The sequence below is a fragment of the Panthera tigris genome, chromosome B3 (assembly GCF_018350195.1).
Source record: "Panthera tigris isolate Pti1 chromosome B3, P.tigris_Pti1_mat1.1, whole genome shotgun sequence".
Classification (NCBI taxonomy): Eukaryota; Metazoa; Chordata; class Mammalia; order Carnivora; family Felidae; genus Panthera; species Panthera tigris.
Window position 1 is genome coordinate 108,509,820 of NC_056665.1, and position 12,494 is coordinate 108,522,313.

The 12,494-nt window shown below is 38.5% G+C and overlaps 1 pseudogene; it reads right to left on the reverse strand.

The window, feature by feature from the left end:
• Nucleotides 1–1,831: 1,831 nt before the first annotated feature.
• On the reverse strand, nucleotides 1,832–2,254 carry LOC122239517 (annotated as a pseudogene).
• Between the last annotated feature and the right edge of the window lie 10,240 nt (nucleotides 2,255–12,494).

A 12,494-nucleotide genomic window follows, 5' to 3' on the forward strand; every position in this document is an offset into this window, starting at 1 on the left:
GATGACTCTGCAAAGAAGGAGCAACTTAGTCAAGGAATTGTAGAATTGTATCCTGGGAGCCAGAGGAAAAGGTCAAGAGAATTGTATCCTGGGAGCCAGAGGAAAAGGTGTTTCAAAGAAAATGAGTAGTCCTTTCTACCAAAGTAGTCATGCATTGTTGGTGGGAATGCAAACTGGTTCAGCCACTCTGGAAAACAGTATGTAGGTTCCTCAAAAAGTTAAAAGTAGAACTACCCTGTGATTCAGGATTTGCACTACTAGGTATTTGCCCAAATAATACAAAAATACTAATTCAAAAAGATACATGCACCCCAATTTTTATAGCAGCATTATTTGCAATAGCCAAACTATAGAAACACCCCAACTGTCCATCAACTGATGAATAAAGAAGTTGTGGTAATATATATATGTATATTGGAATATTACTCAACCATAAAAAAGAATGAAATCTTGTCATTTGCAATGATGTGGATGGAACTAGAGAGTATTATACTAAGCAAAATAAGTCAGAGAAAGACAAATACCGTATGATTTCACTCATGTGTGGAATTTGACAAAACAAAACAAATGAACAAAGGGGGAAAAAGAGAGGCAAACCAAGAAACAGACTCTTAACTACAGAGAACAAACTGACAGTTACCAAGGAGAGGTGGGTGGGGGATGGGTGAAATAGGTGATGGGAATTAAGGAGGGCACTTGGGATGAGCACTGTGAGAGGTATGGAAGTGTCGAATCACTCAATTATACCCCTGAAACTAATACTACACTGTATGTTAACTAACTGGATTTTAAATAAAAACTTTAAAAATTTAGTAATCAACTGTTAAGTACAACTGATTAGTTAAGTAATGAAACCTGAGAGACCATTGGCTTTTTGCAGTGTGCGGCCCTTTGGAAACTTTGAGTAGAGCACTTTTGAGGAAGAGATAGGAAGAAAACCTGATAAAGAGTGAAATCAAGAGAGAATGAATATCACTTCCAGCCAAATGGAAAATTTACCATCCCACTTGAAACAATCAAAGGAGAAAAAAAAAACAGACAAAATATGAATTAATGGTTCTTAAGACACTAAATACCAGGCAATACAGGGCAGTGATGCCTAAGACATGAGAACAAATAGGTTAGCCCTATAAATGCTCCAGTTTACTGTCTTGAGACAGTTTCCCAATCATAGCACTACAAGAAGGAACCAGCATAGAGCCTGATGGAATTGGAATGAGACTGGGAGTCCAGGAAACTGAAAAAGCTACAGTTCGCAGGAGGGAGCAACACAAGGAACTTCAAAAATCTTCGTAATATTGCCATCACTTTTTCAGCTGAGCCTTGATGAAACTATGCATGTAAGGAAGTTACCTGAGACTGGGGAAAGAATCAACTGAAAGGATTGCAAGGAATAGTATGTGCCACTCACACGGGCCAGGAATAGTGACCCTTCCCATCTGCCAAATTAGCTCCCACATGTCACAGGGCTTTGGGTAATCAGAAGTGTCTTGCCTCAGTGCTGTGGGTCCAACCTAACAAATCTTTTTTTTTTTTAAGTTTGTTTGTTTGTTTGTTTGTTTAAGGAAAGGCATATTCAACTGGTACAAATGATAAGTATATTTCAAATGCTAAACAGTAAGCATCTTTTGGTAAGTAACCAAATAGGTGGACTATAACTGAGACATAGAAATGATAGTTATGTCAAGCTTGTGACCTGGTAAAACTGCTTTTCAGTACTCCTGTGGACACTTCATTACACTCACCAAGCCGCCATGTTTGCTAACACAACAACCAATTAGGTCTGGTCTCAAATTCCACTTCTAGGACAATAGCATCAGGAATTCCAGTTTTAATGAATACAACAACAGTTTCTCTAGCCACTGGAATTTGGAAACACATCCACATTTTAAGACAATGCTTCTCAAAATACAAAAGTTGCTTGCTATTGAAAAGCTCCACACCACTTCTGTCTTATGAACTGTACTGCATTTTCATGTTTCATTCCACCTTCAGTTAGTGTTAGAAAGACAAGCACTGGAACTCTGCCAAGACCTACAACTCAGTAGTAACTTACATAACACCCAGGTTTTCTACAAAACAAATTTTTTTTTCACAAGACTTAACCAGTAATCAACAATCTGTTTGGATGGTGGTGCACTGGCATCAAAAGGCCAATTGTGAAAATGAATGCCTTCTATTTTCCACAAGAATGGTGCTGTACTCCTTACTTCTTAAGTTTGTCTATAAATTTGTTTAAGGTTGCACTGGTTAGGTTGTATAAGAAATCTCACTTTGCTCTGTCTTTCTCTGTCCCAAAAATAAATAAAAAACGTTGAAAAAAAAAAAAAAGAAATCTCACTTTCTGGTATGTGACTTCCACAGGTCTGGGCAGTTTCCTTGAACCATGTGAATTTAGTTAAAAACAACCAATAGCATTATGGAAGAATTTTAAGAAGTGAATACAGAAATGATGTAAGGACACTTGTCTGTTTGAATATACGCCACTTGAAATTCTCAGTGCTTTGAGTGTGAAGCTGGAAGTAATAGGGACTGAAATGAACTTCCTAACAAGAAACAGCAATCCTTCAGTCCCGTAAAACTGAAGCAATAGATAGGAAGCATTTAGATAGGTTTAGCGCCCCTAGGTCACAACTCTTGGCAAATGTTCTACAGATTTCAATTCAACACTCTGAGTCCAGGTTAACTGCTCTTATGGGGGCATCTTAGTGGAGTAGTGATAAATTTCTTCAGTTCCCTTGTCTACATGGAGGTCATGTGTGCCTGACAGTAATCTCTACTGCCCTTCAGAAACTCCATAAGTGTGACCAAGAAAGGAATATGTTACTCATTGAAGACTGTGGTCTAATCATATAGCTGGACCCTGGGTGACAGGGACACAGGTGGTGGCAGGGCACCAGGCTCCACCAGGCAGTGATTGTCTCCAAGGAGAGCTTGGTGACAGTTGGCCCATAGCATAGAGAGCCAATACGTATGCCAAGGCCCAATGGTTATCTTGTTTTCAAAGAAGGAAAATAGGGAAAATTAAGGAATTGTAAACCACATTAATGGAGAAAGATTTTATGAAAGGAACCTACTTAACTAAAAAAAAAAAAAAGACTTATAGAGAGAGGCAGAATTTTTATGTGTGTTTTTGGAGGGAGAAGTATATGGATATACGTGCAGTTGGACAGGGGTGTCTTTTTCATGATTTTTCAGGATTACTATAGTCTCTGTTTCCAAGGGGTAGACCAGAATTTCTTGGCTATGACCTCTTCACTAACTTCCCGTACTTTCAGAATAAAATTCAGAATTTTGACCGTGTCTTACATGGCCTGGCTACTGCCTGTCTTTCCATCTTCGTCTGCCATTCATTCTCTCCAAATTCATTCTGTCTTCTAGCAATTCCAAGATGCGTGCTTTCCTACTTCTTTACTTAAAAAAAAAAAAAAAAAAAAAACTGGTAAGAGTTAAAGCCTAGATTCTCTTGAGAGTCCAAACTCTTTCCAACTTATCTAGCTTCCTTCTTGCTAATTGAAATCTGATTACAGTATATGGGTAGCTTTAGAGGCCATCTTAAAGTGATATACCCACCTCTTTGTACCATCAGTACAGAAAAATAGGGCAGAATATGCCTTTAACTTGGGAGCCATCTGCCTCACTTACTGACTCCCAAGAGAGAATGTCAGTTCCCATGCCACTGTGTGGCCTTTCCAATTCAGGGATTATCGAGTTCCTGCTGATGACCTCTGCTCCAAAGGCTGCTTTTAGCAACTCAGAGGCCTCAAGTCGATGGAATCTGTATTTTTAAAAATGCTGCATTCCCTCTATTCTAAAAATAGCTCCTGATGGTTCTCATCATCTAAAAGCCCCTTGGATAAATTAACCCAGATGTACATCTTTGAATTTATAGGATCTGGCTAGGAAATTTTCACATGGGTATAAAATTCCAGAGATTGAAGATGAATGAGATGACTTGTATAATATTTTGTGCTCTGTGGACATAACCTGCTATATACATCTAAGGCACAGTAGAATGATAGTAGAAAAAAATGGAGAGAACTACCAGTCAAACAGGAAGGCAAGTATCCTCACTAGCTTACGGTCAGGTTGGTAAGAAACAGCTATGAATTTTGATGTTAAAGGACCCATGATCTGGATGAATGTTTCCCACGCTTTTCCCTTTGTTGTTTTTTCCATGGACTTTCTGTCTATTCTGTAAGTTTAATTAAAAAAAGAAGAAGACTGGGTGGGGGGTGGTGGTACCTGGGTGGCTCAGTTGGTAAAACGTCTGAGTCTTGATTTCAGTTCAGGCCGTGATCTCATGGTCTGTGAGTTTGAGCCCAGTGTGGGACTCTGCACTGATGGTGCAGAACCTGCTTAGGATTCTGTCTCTGCCTCTCTCTGCGTGTTCCCCCCTCTCTCAAACTAAATACATAATTTTAAAAAATAAAGAGAAGAAGAAGGAAAAACTAAGTTTTTCTATGTGTTAGTGTCATAGAGTTTTCTAAACTAGCAAGAAAGTCAAGGGATTATAAATAAACCTTCTTCTTTCACAGCTTTTTTTTTCTTCCTCCTTCTCTCCTTATCTTCCTCTTCTTCAAGTAATATTTAGATTCTCTGGTAGAATTCAAGGGCCCTGCTTCACTCTCATCCCACTCCAGATACCCTTTCTGCCCAAGGGTAAACAACTAAGGTGGGAAGGGTTCTGGAAATCCTCCTCCTTCCTGCTGCCTCAGACTAACCTCACAAATGTCACCCTTACCCTCATTTTGTGGGCTACACACTTCCTCCACTTTTCCGTTAAATTCAGTACACCGAGTCTTTGTAGCTCTTGCTAAAGCAATGCCATCAGGAATGCTTCTCTCTTGCCTCGTCCCATTTGTCCCTCAGGGACACAGACCAACATCACTGCTCCTATCTATCACTCCATTTAAAAATGAGGTAGGTATGTCTTAGGAAATACGGTTACCACACCATTGTAGCCTAGAAGCATATATATTCCACTTCCCCAGGGAGATCGTGGCCACTCTCTCCACAACCTCTCCAGAGCTGTATCTCCTTTATCTCTTCAGGCTCTGAGACACCTGTCTGATATCTTTTGTTCTAGGGAGGAGGATGGAGAGATAGGGGCCATTTGGAACTATTGAGGTTTGGGGATCCTAGTCTTCACAATCGATAAACTGGAAATTTTGCAAACAGACAGACAAGCAAAACCACTTCTGTATGACTATTTTTCACTTCTCAGGATTTCAGTTCTAGTGTAATTAAAACTCAGGGCACTGCTGTTGGGATACCACTGGTAAATATTTTAATGTCTTTTCCATTAAAAACCTCCAAATTACTATCTCTAAGACCTGGAAACTGAGTCAGATATTAACATATTCAAATGAAGAGGTCAGAAAGAAATTCACTGTTTTCATGAAGAATTACATGCATTTAAAAATATATATGGTCTGAATATTTCTACAGAGGTATGAAAAGAACTTACAGCATCTCATGAAAACACAGTAGGGGGAAATCGCATAAAGTTTCAGTGAGCAATGATAAATAAAAAATAATTAGATAAAGTTAGCATTTATTTTTTCTTAATTTTTTTTATTAACATTTATTTATTATTGAGAGACAGAGAGAGACAGAGCATGAGCATGGGAGGGGCAGAGAGAGAGGGAGACACAGAATCTGAAGCAGGCTCCAGGCTCCAAGCTGTCAGCACAGAGCCCGACACAGGGCTCGAACTCACCAACTGCGAGATCATGACCTGAGCCAAAGTCAGACATTCAACCGACTGAGCCACCCAGACGCCCCTAAAGTTAGCATTTCTAATTTAAAATATATATTATGTAATTGATAGTCACTTAATGGGCTGTTATACTGTGCTTTAGTAGGCAAGAAATAAATGGACATTATTTGATCTGTGACTGTATTTATTGCCATGCAACAAATCATCCCAAGACTTTGTGGTTTTAAACATCAGCAATCATGTCATCATCATCTCTCATGGTCTCTGGGTTTAGAACTTTGGGAGAAACTGGACTGGATGCCAGTACAGGGTCTCTCATGTAGTAGCTGTCAGACCAAGGTTGGAAATGGAACGGTGGAGAGTTAGAACATCTAGAGACTTGGCAAGGAGTCTCTCCATCAGCGGTGTGGTCCCAGACCTTGTCCATGTTGTCTAGTTATGTGAGTTAATTGAAGCTTCCTCACAGCTTTGGTAAGCTCAGGGCAGTTGGACTGCTCACATGGTAGCCACAGGATCCGGTGTGAAAGTACTGGTGAACAAGCAGAAGCCTTCTATGAACTAGCCATGGTAGTTACATAACATTACTTCTTTCCTATCACTCCGCTTCCAAGATTTAAAGGAAAGGATTATAGACCCCATTTCTCAGTGGGAGCAGTGTTAAATAATATAGGATCATATTTTAAAATCTCTACTTCTGTACTTTGGCCAAAAATTATTTGCATTAATCCCACATTCAAACTATAGTCACTTTCTCCTAATAGTTCCCACAAATTTGATCTCGTTATAGTATCAGGCTCAGGCTTGAAGCCCAGCAACTCATTACAGATGGGCATGAGGTTCCCTGGGCTAGCACATCTCCTCAAGCATCATCCCTCTCCATTTTAAGATGTGCAAATTAAGATTAAAAAATATTTGCCTTCCATGCACTCAATATACAATGGCAGGGTAGGAATAGGATAGGCATATACCTATTCAAAAGGGGAAGGAGCACAACCATTCAAAAGAGATGGTGGTGGAAATGGGAGGCACAAAGGTTACTGATATATAGCCCAATTTTTTTCTAATTGAAGTATAGTTGACACACAGTGTTACATACATTAATTTCAGATGTACAACAAAGTAATTTAACAAGTCTCTATGTTGTGCTATGGTCACCACAAGTGTAGCTACCATCTGAAACACTGCAATGTTTCAGTTGCAGGCGCATGTTTCCAGTTCCTTCATGAGGAGCCAGTTCTCACTGGATTTAGTCTCCAGAGTTCTTCCACCTTGTGGGATCATGGTTCCATCACTAAGTTATCCTTCCTTTCCCATAAAAAAAGGAGACTGTGTATGCAACTGAGGCATTTTCTCAGACTCTCTCCTGCCTATAGGGATGCAGAGATCCAAATACTATTTTGCATTGTCTTTGTTCTATTCTGTCCGCACTGATACAATTACTTTAAAAATGATATGGGCTTTCTGTGTATCAATTGATTATCGATCTCATTAGACAGAGATCAAACCCACAAATCTTTTTTGAGATAACCTCTTTTACCTTGTGTTCCCTTTGCAGCTTTTATGGGAAATGCTCCTAAGATTCATGGGGACCTATTGTTTAACAGGAGGGAGGGGGTGGGGTATCTGCCAGGCATGCTCTTAAAATCTTCAGAAGTCTTTTTTTTTTTTTTTTTGTCTGTTTGAACTGATCTATGCAGCACAAAGTTATGTTTTTCTGAGGTCTTAACAAGGAATCTTATAGGCCCACCCTGGATTTGGTCTTTGCCCTGAAGCCATTTCTTAATTAGAATATTTTATTTTTATTTTATTTTATTTTATTTTATTTTATTTTGTTTTGTTTTGTTTTGTTATTTTTGCGATTTGAAGAAACTGGGAGTATGAAATGACCTTATTTTAGAACCCAGCAAGCCCTGGATCCTTTATGTTTTCTCCAAATTTTACTAGAAAATCAAAAGTTCCCTTTTGTATTTCATATGTCTATGCCTCTGACCAACCATACATTGTTAAAAGAGCTTGTACTTCCAGTGTTTTGCCCCCAAACCTTAGCCAGTTCCATCAGTTCATAAGGTACATTTTCTGTTTTCAATGTTACCACAATTAAGAGTTGTTAAGCATTCTACCATTTCATGAAATGAATCTCTCTTCCTCCAGCTTCAAAAAACAATTTTCTCAATTCCCGTTCAGCCCTCATGAATAACCTCCTTGAGGGCTGTCCAACTTCCATATTTACAATCTCAAGTCTCCTCATCCTCTGCCTATTACTTAAGCCAAAGCCAATGTCAGCTGTTTTATTTTTATTTTGTGTGTGTGTATTGGAACTCTTTCATGTTAAGGAAAATAATTTGAAAACAATTTTTAAGGATAGTTGAGGCACAATGTTACATTAGTTTTGGGTGTACAACATAGTGATTCAACTTTCCTACATGTTATGCTCATCACAGGTGTAGCTACCGTCTGCCACCATGCAAAGCTATTCCAATACCAATGACTATATTCCTGTGCTCTGCCTTTTATCCCTGTGCCTTGTTCATTCCATAACTCCAATCCATTTTAGGTTTGTGATACAGATTCAGTCCACTTCAGGATTCCAGATTTTGTTCTGATTCTGTTACTGTGCAAAAAATTAACTCAAAACTTAATACAGCAATCATTGTGTCATCTCTCACCATTTCTGTGGGTCAGGAATTCTCATAGGATGTGCAGAACAGTTCTGCCATGGTGTCTTCAGGAAGGTGCATTTGGCTGGTGGCTGGAGCCGGAAGAGCAGGGAGCTGGGGCAGCTGGCAGCCTGCCAGGCCTCTCTCATGCACTCTCAGGTCTTGTCCCTATGGTTTCACATATGGGCGATTAGTTCTCCTCAGAGCATGGCAGCCTCAAGGCTCTCGTACAAGCACTCCAGTGAACAACACAATAAATATCTGTATTTCCTTTTGTGACCTAGCCTCAGAAGTCACTTAATATCATTTCCCTGTAGTAGCAAATTCTCCCAAATTAAGGGAAGAGGACATAGATGGACCCTCCCTCTCTATGAATTTGGGACTGTCTTAAAACTGCCATTATGACTTTGGCTTATTTTAGTCATACTTTTAAAATAAGGTCTTAAGCTTCTTAACGATGAAGTCTATGTCTCCCACAAAAATTTTTCAGGAACCCAGTTCACCTGGGGATGAAAGTACTGTGGTACTAATTTGAATAGTCATATTGTGGAGTTATTAACTACCAGATAACATAGTAGTAGGGTATCTTAACCACCTCCTTTTCGGCCTTCCTGCTCTCCTAAAACAACGGCTTGGGTCAGATAGACTCTAAACATCCAGCTTCCCTGTACATGAAATCTTTCTTTTCTTCTCAGTTAGTCCCTATTTCTGGCCATTGCCTCTTAAAATGAGATATTTTAAATCAATTACACTAAATGATATGATCTTTGAGCAACCTGACCTGCTCTGAAGAGTGTTTTCATTACACAATTGACTTCCTTGCCCCTATGAAGGACCTAAAATTGAAGACCTTTCATTATATCTGTCATTCAGTGCAAAAACTCATTGGAGTAATCTTTTCATTATAACAGGTGAAAGGGGACATTATGGCTGCTTGACAGGCTATAAATGCAATCCTGATGACCATGAAATTCCCATAATCTTGGTCTTATATCTGCTATGGAAATACAAAACATCAACATACAAATAAAAGGGTTTATCACAACACTTTTGTCATTAAGACAAAACTTTGTGTTTTTTAATTCCACTCATTCTTATTTGAAAAGCTGACCAGGGTTTTAAGGTTTTGTGGGTTTTTTTATTTTTTTAATGTTTATTTGTTTTTGAGAGAGAGAGACAAAGTGTGAGCAAAGGAGGAGCAGAGAGAGAGGGAGACACAGAATCTGAAGCAAGCTCCAGGCTCTGAGCTGTCAGCACAGAGCCCAATGTGGGGCTCAAACTCGTGAACCATGAGATTATGACCTGAGCTGAAGTCGGACGCTTAACCGACTGAGCCACCCAGGCACCCCAGGGTTTCAAGTTTTTATATGAAAATAAAGCACTTAAATAGTTGAAGTACTTAGTTTTAAAAAATAGTTTTTAAATGACATGTCATTACATAAAATTCTTGGGATAAATGGGTATTTCAACTTAATTTTACTGCCTTTCACCCATCACAATCATTTTGGTATCATAACAGGTGCACAGACTACGAATTTAAAGTGAAAATTCTTGGGGGGCCTGGGTGGCTCAGTCGGTTAAGCGTCCGACTTCGTCTCAGGTCATGATCTCGCGATTTGTGAGTTTGAGCCCTGCATTGGGCTCTGTGCTGACAGCTTCAGATTCTGTGCATCCTCATCAAATGCACAAGGTTGTATAGCCTAGCCTCTTATCTCAGTATTTTATATTAGCAAATAAAAGCTATTGATGAATCTTAATAGGAATAGTTAATTACATAAAGGATAAAACATAAGAAAATACATTGCTATTACCAGCTTCTCTTAGCTTTATGTCCTATTTTGTTAACCAGAGCACCACTTGGCACAGTTGTCTTTCCTCTTTACCCTAAACCCAGGTTAACTAAAGTAAGTCTGTGAAAAGAGGCAGTTTCTACCTAGAAAATGAGGCAGAAACTTAACAGAAGTTAGGTGCTTCTTCTACAACGTAAAAAGGGACCAATATATACAGACTATGATCTTATTCATTCATTCATTCTTTCATTCATTCATTCATTCAACAAACATTACATATTATAAATCATGTGTCTTACAGAGAGGACCTTCTCTATATGGTTATCCTAACTGGTAACAAGTACAAAGATCTTACTTATTTCCTTTATTCAGGGCAAATGAGAGATTGGACAAGCTGTGGATTTTGATTGACTTGCAGAAAATACTGGAATAAAAACTCATGAAGAATGAGTGCTCTTCCCCCCCCCCAAGTTTTTATTTAAATTCTAGTTAGTTAACTTATAGTGTAATATTGGTTGCAGGAATAGGATTTAGTGACTCATCACTTAAGAATAGCTGTCTTTTAACATCAGAAATCAAAACCTGAATGTAATTGGTTTAAAGAGTCAAATTTAATATAAGAAGAAAAACATCCTTCAATTGAATAATATTTTGCATTTCCAGACACCCCCATGACTTTTCACTATCTTCTTAAATTTTCTTCAATATTATTTGCATGTGTCAAGGAAATTGTTCATGGAGTTTGTTTGGAAGTTTTAATATTACTTTGAGCCGTTAAAATCTTCAATTAAAGCAATAATTATTCTATTCCTAGATAAAGCAAAGCTCACTGACAATACACCAATTAGTATGTAGAAGTGGGCTCACGTGTGTCTGTTCACTCACACACATACAATATCTTCTATCTGTATGCTATATACTCTAAAATTTTTTCATGTGAGTTTTCTCTTTTCTCACAAAGGAATTGGGATGAATACAAATCAAGTATGTATCCTTATTTAAAAAATTAAATCATACCTAAGTTTACCTAATTAGAGAGTATACAAATCAGGGTTATATTATAGAAGCAGAACTGCTATGAATGATTTAGAATGAAGAATTTATTTTAGGGTTGGATGCGATACAATTTTTGGAGCTGTTGGAGCAGCCTATATAAGCCATTGTTTCTGTGTCTAATGTTGAGCCTCAAGTCACTATAGGTCATCCAGATGAGCATCTGGAAAACTGGATGTGGATGAGAAGAAAGATAACTGCAACCTGAAAGGCTGGAAGAAGACACAGAACGGCAAGTGGACCTTAAGATGACAAGCTGGAACTCATGTCTGTCTGTTATTACATCCAAACTCAATGCCATGTATATGCAGGAGAAAATGGGGTCGTCATGTAGGTGCACATGCAGTTGTGCATGAGCCAAATTGCCTGATGTCCTGCAGTAATTCTCAGAACTACCTTATTTACATCTTCCAGATCTTGTGCATAATATCTCCTGAGGGCCATGCAAAACCAGAAGCATGTAGAGAAGTTCTAAAAACATGTTTTAGCGTAGCTAAGTTGACCCAGTACAGAGTCACTGTAGAGAGTTATTACAGAATCTGGGTCATCTGAATTAAGTCTTTTCCCATTGTATTTTCCAAGGCTAATGTCCAACATTAAGCTCATGTTCAGCATTGGCCATAAAGGAAGCAGAACCTGGAAGACAAAGGACAAAAAAAAAAAAATCTGATCCACTGATATGTGATGACTTCTATAGTGCTATAATAAAATCAACCAGCCTTGCTCAACAAAGTGGAAGATGAATCATATATTTTGGTTTATACACCAGGCACATTTCAATAGAAAGCCAGCCTTTGCTTTGATCCTACCTACCTTTCATCATTTATGCTCCTGTTTTAATAAACTACTCTCTTTAGGCAGTTCTTAGTAAGTAAATATAATCATGGAAATAGTTGTGATGATTAGAGTAATTGTCTAATTGTCATCATTTACTTTGCTTCAGTGAGAGTAATTATGTCCCTGGGTTGAGCCATCAGATCCCCAAACATAAGACAAGCCAGTGCTTGGCCAGCGAACAAGGTACAATTAAATATGCAGACCTTTATTCCCTACATTTGTGTTTGCCTAGCCAATCAGCAAGACCTAGTAAATGGCAAATACAAATCTATAGGAAACAATAAATTATAAAAATGTCCTCTTCTCACTTCCAAAGCACCATTTCTCCTGGTATTTCTCCACCTCCCACTTAAGAGGAACCTGGGTCTTAGAAACCATGGGTAAGCCTAAAGGTTGTGTATTCCATTGTCTCTTGGCTGTAGTTTATGGAGCCAC